Genomic DNA, 9862 nt, shown 5'->3' with positions numbered 1-9862 from the left:
CTGCAGAGCTTGATGCACATAGACACGGAATGATTTGCTCAACTTCACATGGTATTTCACCATTGAAGGTGCTTTGACAAGAAACTATAGCAGATACAAATTTCTTGGCTATCCCAAATTTCAAATTATTTTCAATGTCTCTAGTTGTGTTAAAAGCTTCATACAAAGTCTTAGGTTCTTTGTTTCTCAATAGGAAACCCATCTTCTTACCAAAAGCACTCATATAAATATCCAGACATACCGTATCATCAAACTTATACTTTTTGGAAATTTTAGACAAAGCTTGTGAAAATCTGATATTAAATGTTGGTACCAATTCATCTTCCTTGATTTGTATATAAGTGAACTCTTTCATCATATCATAATCACTTATTTTTTCATCAAATTGATCCATGAAATCTGAAATCAATTCTTCCCATGAGGTAATAGAATTCACTGGCAAAAAAGAGAACCAATCCCTTGCATCTTCTTTCAGTGACTGGATGAATAACTTCATGCACACATCCTCTTGGCAAATTTCAAATTCTCCTATCAAATCTGAAACTCTTTTCATGTGTTGACATGCTAATTCTAATTTCTTCCCACTGAATATGGGCAAATAATTTCTGATTTCTATGGGTATGGGATTTGGGTAACCCGGAATACCTTCAAAATTTAGAGCAGCATAATACTTCATACTGAAACTCTTCCTATTACATGGTTGTTTTGGTTTACTAGGCATGGTCATATGTGGAAATACACAAGGCTGAAAAACTTCATTGCTCATTTTTTCCTACTCCCACAAATGATTATACAATCTTGGATAAAAAAATTCAAGCACATATCCTTATTCAATTCTATTCATTAACATTGCTTGACATAAGGTTTTCCAAATTTGCATACTACAGAAGATCATATACACTGGATACTTTAGCATCATAGATATGCAAATTAATTTTGTGATTCCTCTTTCCCTCTAGACTAGTGCTGTTCACTAAATGGGAAAACAACATTACACATTCAAATTTTCAGAAGAGATGTCTTGCATTTAAAACCTCTGAAAATACCTAGAGATTTGCAGCTGTAAGACTTGTAGATCTGGAGATTTAGTTTACTTTTAGCACGATCTTTTACATCAGAGTCGCCACCTCTTGCACAGAGGATATTTTGAACAACAGAACCATTCAATCACAAATTTAATTCTCTTTACTCCTTCGATCTCGCTGCAATAAACACTCTTCCAGGCTATTTAATACTGGTATGAACCACAGAGTCACCACCCAATAAGGAAGGGGGGAAAAAATCACACACAGCTGAAAGAACTTCTTACAACTTTCAACCATGCATTCACTATTACTCTTTCATAAAATATGACATGAAACTCATGGATACTTGCAGATCCAGAATAAGGAACACTTTCTAATCATAAAATCAATCTCAAAACTCTGTGCATACACAATGGACAGACTGGCTGGATATGAAATTAGGCAATTCTTATTCAGCAATTCCCCAGCAAAGTCGCCATCTTTGTTGTTCACCAAAAGTGATAACCCAAGAACACCTGCAATTGATCTATGAAGTAGCCAATTCAATCTATGAAGAATCTCAGGGCTTGGACAACATGACAAGGATATGAATCCTTCTACTCTTCAGGCTCTGCAAAACCTAGGCGGGTATACCTTTGATGCTTAGAATTAAACCTATTACACACCTATGACAACATCAACATAAACAGATAGATCTCACCAGGGCTCTGAAACAAGTAGTTTATTGCAGATGGGCTAGATCTACACATAAAACTCAACTATGCTTGAGCATGAGATAGATGAAACATTTCAAAACATAGCATAAACTAAGGATATTCTGATTTTTTATTTTAAGTCTCTGAGAAAACCCTAATTATTTGCAAGATCAGTGCCTTATCTAAGGGCAATAGAGTCATACATCAAACTGAAAATGAACACCTCTATTGAAAATCCAATTTACTAAGAAAGATATCCTTGTATTAATGCCTGACATTAATACATTCTAATTTTAGACAGAGGATCATACATATCTAGACATTATCTTAAATCCAAAATGATTGTTCATAAAATTTAAACTCTTCCTTGAAGAGTACCTGAAAACAACTCTTACACTCCCACTTTGAGAGGACAAACCCAAACTCCCTTGAAGACTGTATTTATTGAAAACAACAAATGCTTAGAGACAATCCAATAAATTGTGTATATGCCTTACACATACATGACCTGCAACAAAACATCTACAGCAAGAAGATACTCTATTACTGAAAGAAAAGCCCTGCCCTATACAATCTTGAAGAAAACTCAGAATTGGAAGCCATGAAAATATGGAGCCCCTCTCTAAATTTCTATAACCCCTACAAAATGAGAAGAATTGGGAATAAGAAGGAGAGGGAAGAAAATCAAATCTGCAACTGAAATTGCCAAGTGTCTCCTCTCTAACTGAATTTCATTCCCATCAAAACTGCTCCCAAAATATCTAATCTTTGTCAAATTTGACTACATAATTGGATTCCTCATGCTGAGAGCTTTCTAGAAACATATAATACTTCATATTTTGGCCAAAAATACAGCCCTGGGCGAATTAATCCTTCAAATGTGCACCATCATTTAAATTTTTGAATTTTCTCTATAGTCAGAACTATATATTTAACTGATTTTAATTTTAATTTTTGCCTCCCCTTTGGTCCTGATGCTTTGCCACGTGGTGGGACTTGATTGGCTGATGGGGTTGACTGGACACCACCTAGGATGACACCTCATCAGTGCCATGTCGTCCATTTTGTCACTGCCACTTGGCCGCCACGTGTACACCACCTCAACGCCATGTCATTGCCACCTAGGCGCCACCTCTAGGCCACATCATCACCACCGGGATGAGACCTACCTGTTGGACATCTGATTGTACCTACCACATCATCGCCACTTAGACTTCGTCATTTTGCATTTTGCCTTTCGCCATTTCGTGGCCTCTAACGGGTGAGCATCTTCGGGTCACGAAATCGCGCAGGCCGTCGGATCCTTGGAACTTGCTCACTCTTTAACACTGCTGCATTTTTGCCAAACCATTTCGCCATTTCTCGGCCTCTAATGTTCATGCATCTTCGGCCTGCGAATGAACGCGCTTTATCGGATCATCTCGGGCCTACTCACTGGTTAAGTCGACCCATCTCTGCAAAATTTGCCTGTTTGCATTGGGAAGCGTGCCTGCATGGGGTCCACCTCGTCGCCGTTCAATCACCTCCTTCAGTTGCCTTGGGATCTGTGCCCACGTGTGGGCCCACCTTGGGCACCCAACGGGCACCATCCATCAAAAGCCTTGAGGCTTTGACATTATACTTGTGTAAGGCCTTAGTTATAAATATTAAAAGTTTCCCTCCCACCACCAATGTGGGATATTATCGTTTTGCCTAGTAATGCACTTTCAAGGTTTTTCCTGAGAGTTTTAATGGCGTCTTGGACTTTACTGAAGATTTCGATGAAATTTTCAACGCCACAAAGAGGGAGGACTGGCAGATTGCATTGGTTCTAAGGTTTTTTTTAATCCTTTGTGTGGCCTCCAAACACCATGTAGAAGGCCCTTTGCATTTGTCTACAAGTTTATAAATCTTGCACCATTCACGCACTGGAGGAGGGGGGCTTTGTCAAATCACATTCTGCTTGCTACTGTAAAAACCATACATGTACGCATTGCTATGACTCGATCTTGCTGATCCATCAATTACAAAGAGCTTCCACAATGGAAATTTAAGAGATGATGCTAGCTTCTCAATATTTGACCTGAGCTCTTCTTCCGAAAGAGGAGTGAATTTATTAAAGAGTGGAGCAATAAGAACTGGGTACAAAGACATCATCACAATTGATAAAACCAGCGTAAATGCCCAGAGGTAAATTGCTAAGTATGAACCTCCTTCCTGGACAATTATGACAACTGCGGCAACAATTGGTGGTCCAAGCAAAACCATAAGACCCAAACTAACGAGCATGTCTCTAAAAAATAGAAAAATTGTTTGTTGTTAAACCCATGTCAATACTCAAAGATAGAGGTTGAATACAATGAGAAGGGAAGATCTATAAATCAAGACCACAGAGTAATAGCTGGCAAAAAACCTAACGTATGAATGATTTCATTTTGAGGATCCAGCCCTAACTTTAAAACTACAACTTCTGATTTCTGCCAAACCCATGGTAGCACTCTAAAATGTAAAATTAAAGAGTCTGCAATGATTACCACTACAAAATGGATAAAGTGAAAGCGACTCTTGTCAATGCTATAGGCCCTAGACTTTTCAAACTTCTCTTTGCTCACCACTCCTTGTATTTGGCTGCAATCAGTCATAACTATTTGGCAATGGAGTTATAAAGGCCATTATAGATGAAAGATGATGGAAGACACCAGCCATAAACTCTTCCCCAATTTTAGGCATACCATACCGCATCACCGACTCATCTTCAGCCATAAAATCTATTTCTTGCCATCCTTCCATAAACTTAGATGTACATGGCAACCAGAACCAATATCCATCGGGAAGTACTTGGGAAGGAAAGTTGCACGTAGAGACCTTTTGTTTGCTACTGCCCTTACAGATTTTCGTAGGAAGACTAAATTGTCAACAACACATACACAAGAAGAATACCCCAATGCTACTTCAAATTCACCATCTCCTACCTCTGCGTGCAGCTGCTCTATAGAAATATGCATGCCTTGAAAAGCTTAAAGAACTTCTAACAGAACAGGTGATGCACCATCAAAGGCTATAGCTGAGCAGTACGATGTGGAATCAATTGCAATCCAATTGTTGTTATCTTCCCTTCTTAGAAGATAAAAATCGCTCTCAAAACCAGTACCTTCAACCAAACCAAATTCTCCTTCCAATTTAGTTGCAATTCTTCTCAAAGTTGTCCTTGGACAATAGTCCCAAGGTTGGCCGAGTGTTGAATGCATATCAACCAATACCATTTTCTCTTGGTCGGACTAGGGGATACAACACAGTGTTGATATATAAGGCATTAGTCAGATCTCACCCGCATCAATTTTATAGTAACCTTGAGTAGGGCTATCTATAAACGAAGTCATTTACTAAGAACAATTTTGTTGTTTTTAATGCACGGGCTTGAGCCAGGTCGGGCCCCAAAGTGGGCTCGACTAAATTTTTTTTTGTTTTCATGCAACTGACCTCTGAAATGCTTTAGGAACCTTACCCATACCTTTGGAAATGATCGACATCATTTTCAGATCATCAGACTGAATTTTGCAACCTTCAGGCAATTACGCCACATTTTCGCGTTTAATCGCGAAGACATAATTTTCGAACCTGTCAACACACCTTTCTGGATATCGCCGTCTGACAGGCGTGTACTCTGATATACAAGCATGAAATATACCAAATGGTTTCTCAAGATGATTCCCAAGCAAAGAGATATTAATTGGCAAAAATGGCCAACTGGCTTTGTCGACACTGCAGACCTGATGAAGTCAATGTTCTGCCAGCACATGATGCCTTTCTCTAAAATATCAAACGACCTCTGTAGGCCCCCAAATTTGAAACACAAGTACCTTGAAGTACATATTAAAACTTGGAAATCTCAGTTCGATCACAAGACTGACAGGATGCAAATGGCGCGCTCATAAAAATAGCTATATTAACTGATATAGCACTGAAAGTACGGATAACTGAAAATGATGGCTAAATGAACCCTTTTGAAAACCAATCAAATGGATTAATAGAGGCTTGAAATTTGAAACGTAGCTCATAATTTATACCAAAATTATCTTGGAACAAACATTATGACATGACACTTACTGAGGCAACTTTTACACTTATGCAAAACAGGGCTCCGACTAGCTGTCGAAACAGGGACTTGCCAAAACATAGAAACTGCAAATGGATTTGACTTGGTAAACTGAGCAAATGGATTCGTTAAGACTTGAAATTTTGCAGGCTTACTTAAATTTATGCATATAATTGAATGCATTTTGAATTTATTCATGAAAATCAACAGGGAAAAAGATATAATTGCTCAAAGTAGGCTACTCAATAAAATCTGCATTTGTGCCTAAAATGCACTTTCAGCTCACCCCTCAAAATGGGTACCTAGAAAACTTATCCGAATTGAATTCTGAAAGTTTCACATCATTTAATAGGCCAAATGAAAGGTGTGGGACATGAATCCCGAACCTTACTCTCTGAAAATCAACTGGCTCCACTTTCCCTCTCTATAACTAGGCCATTCAAACTGACTTATTTGGAAATGCAAAACAAAAATTTGAATTGGGCCTCAAAAATTGACTCAATTTTAATGAGTCCCAACACATATAAACAAGATATAATGAAGAACAAAGTAACCACAAAGATCAACACCATAACACCAAAAACTTATACGTGGGAAACCCCAAAGAGGAAAAACAACGATGGGATTTGTGACCCACAATATCTATCCACTGGCCAGTTGAATAAATATAACATAAAAAGGGATCTTGCACATGTCGAAAGGCACACTGCCTAGAGCACACTACTCATCACGAAGGAACCTCACTGACAAAAGATAAAATACTGAATTACAAACAAAATTCTGAACTCTGAGTATGCATCAGATATGCTGGATGATTTCCGATTTAAGCACTGTCTCCTTCCTTACCAGTAACTTGATTCGCTTTACAATCCTCTTGATAAACAACCAAGACCGACTACAAATCATTATATTTTCATTCCAGCAATCAATATCTCGCTTGTATAATATCACATAACCTATCACATCTATATCCCAGAATGACATAGTTGGACTGGCTTATATACCCTTACATACATAAACATGAATGCCTTATGTCAGCTTACAATCATATTATGAAAGATAAATATATGTCGGCCTAGACAAAATGTAAACATTAATCTTCATGATTGTTTCCGCTAAAACCTTTGCCGCATCAGTCTCCTATGTTGGCCTCCAAATACTGGTTCCTAGTTTGATGGTTTCCCTTGCTTTCCGTTTTCCTTGAATTTAAGATGTTAAACCTTGAATATTGGAGGATACCGGATAAGTATCCAACCCAAAATGATGTGTGTTGTCATCAATGACAACACCATGAGTCCAGATGAGTGTCAATTGCCAACAATCCCCCCTTTGGCATTGATGGCAACACTCATGTAAAAAAAGGATCGATGAAGTGATGTTCTAATTCCTATCCACAAACTTCCCAAAACTGATCTCCGAAAGATGCTCCCCCTGAGCTATACATTACTTATTATGTCCCGTAACATTTTTCACATCCAACCTCTCCTCCTTTGACAATAATGCCAAAGTCAGGGCAAATGATAAGTAATGAAATCAAAATTATTTTTACTGGATCTAGATGTACTTGAATATATCAAGGTAAGCACTCTTCAAAAATCCCAAGTAAGTGTCCCAGCCGGATTTCAATATTCTCAAAATTGATACAAACCCATTAAGAATGTATGCATGTAATTCTTCTTCTATTAATGATGTCGGTGTGGGCTTACTCATCTATTCTATACATTCACTTTTGTAAAGCAATAAAGTGTTTGGTTAGGGACTGACCGAACCTCTCAATTCTCTAGCCTGCTGGATTAACTTGTCCATATCCTTCACCAAAGCAGAAATCTCTAATTCTAAAACCAAAATTTGACCATCAACAAAGTTGTTTAATGACTGAGTACCATCAAAACTATTTGCAAGATGCTCTAACTTGACCTTAGCTGCCTTTATTTTAACTTCAAGGTCTGTTGTTAATTTGGTTGTGTTAGTGCAAGACTGGTATATATTGCTGCATTGATGAAGGCCTTCGACAATCCTTGTCAATTCTTCTATCAGCTTTGCCTTATTAGATGTGATCATGTTATTACAAGTGACCTTTCTAGCTGCATTATACCTCTCCACCAACTATTAGTTTGACACTTGTTGTAGAGTTTTGTACTCCTTGGCAATGTGTTTTGTCAAACCTTTAAGCTTGCCAAAAGGGCTAGCTACATCACTGGTCTTATATTTTGGGGCAATCTACTATTGGACTAGAATGGCTTGTGTTGGCAATATAAAGGAATTGATTATGTGTTGCATTGATGTTTTGTCATTGATATCAACACTAGTTGTTATGATTGGTTACCGATAGGTAGATTTTGGTTACCGGTAGAAGAACTAGTGTTACCAATAGAATGGACTATTAGTTGGATACTATCAACATGTTTGGATCAATTGAATATGTTTGGTTTGACATTTCTAGAGTATATTTTGGTCAATTGGTATTGACTTGATGATTGGATGCTATCATACACTCTAGTAAGCCTATACCGGTAAGGGTTTAAGGTTTTACCAGTAGAGCTTTTACTGAGAATCTTTGATAGGATGCATAAGTGGTGTTGGTACGACTTCTAGATGGAAATCGGGATGCAGAAGGTGATCCTTGATCATTAGTCAACTGATTGGAGATATTGCTTTGGCATGGTGAATATAGGTTATGGACCGGTATCATGTTATGTGTTCTCTACACATCACCATGATGATTTATGGATTGGTTAATGTTGTTTTGGTCTAAAGACATCATGGAATATCATTGTAATATGGATTTATGTAATGATCTTTTTGTAATATCTTTTAGGTGTCCGACCTAGATGGTTTAGGCCTTAGGGTTTGTATAAATTGATGTAAGATCTCATTGTAGATTATGGTCATGGTCATGAAATACAAAATCATATGCGAAGGAGATTTGGTCGATCATAGGTGATCTAATTGGGTTTATGTAAGAGGTCAAAGGCCTTTGGTATTGAGCTTAATCGGGCTTGTAATTAGGCATGGTAGATTCTATCATTGGTAGTTCATTCTTTTGGAATGTTCTCCAAATATATTGAGGTGCTTATAACCTCTCTGTAGTTAGTGAGACTCCTTTGTAATAAGTAGTACGCTCTAGGTAGTGTGTCTTCCTGCATGTGTAGGTCCCTTATTGTATCACATACTTTCTACAGAAGTATTATCTTACTATGGGTAGGCTTCCCACTGTGGTTTTTTTCTTTACTGATTTTTCCATGTATAAATCATGGTGTTATGTGGTATGGTTGCATTGTGTTAATTCTTTGTTTCATTCTTAATTTTTATTGCTTACCGGTATCTGTTTTTGCTATTCCAGTATTCATTGTTTATGTGCTCCAGTTAAAGTTTTAAAGTGGTTTTATTAATATAATATATTGACAACTGATTCACCCCCCCTTAGTTTCCACCTATTATTCTAACAATTGGCATCAGAGCTTTGGTCCTCTTTTGCAAAAGATTAACCGCTTGAGGTAGATCCTATGGCAACTAATACTTCAGATCCACTGGCAACTATTTTTAGAAGAGAAATCCCTAAGATTGATGGAACAAACTATGGGATATAGAAAATCTGAATGGAGACTCATCGTAGATGTCTTGGAAAGGATATTTGGGAGATCAATGAGAAAGGATATACACCTTATGATCCGACATCTGGCAATCCTACTCCTGCAGACTTGGACAAAAATATTGAAAATGATTACAGAGCTAGAGAAGCCCTCTTGTGTGCACTCACTGATCAACAAATCATGGGATTGACTGATAAATCACCTACAAAGGTTATGTGGGATAAATTTCAAACTCTGAATGAAGGTGACCCTATTGTCAAAATTTCTAAACTTGATGGTTACCGAGTAATATATGAGAACTTGAAGATGGAAGATAATGAAAGAACTGCTACATTTATGGAAAGAGTAAATGAGATTGTCATGGGAATTCAATATTGTGGAGGATCTCTGAGTGAAGATGAAATAGTTTTTAAAGTTTTGAGAGCCCTACCACCAAGCTTACAAGATGAAGGCTATTGCAATTAATGAATTAAG

At 37.6% G+C, this 9862-nt stretch overlaps 1 pseudogene; it reads right to left on the bottom strand.

Annotated features, from left to right (window-relative positions):
• Positions 1-3646: 3646 nt before the first annotated feature.
• Positions 3647-4341, bottom strand: LOC131037947 (CAAX prenyl protease 1 homolog; annotated as a pseudogene).
• Between the last annotated feature and the right edge of the window lie 5521 nt (positions 4342-9862).

The sequence above is a fragment of the Cryptomeria japonica genome, chromosome 9 (genome assembly GCF_030272615.1).
Source record: "Cryptomeria japonica chromosome 9, Sugi_1.0, whole genome shotgun sequence".
Classification (NCBI taxonomy): Eukaryota; Viridiplantae; Streptophyta; class Pinopsida; order Cupressales; family Cupressaceae; genus Cryptomeria; species Cryptomeria japonica.
This window is presented reverse-complemented; position numbering and strand designations above follow the sequence as displayed.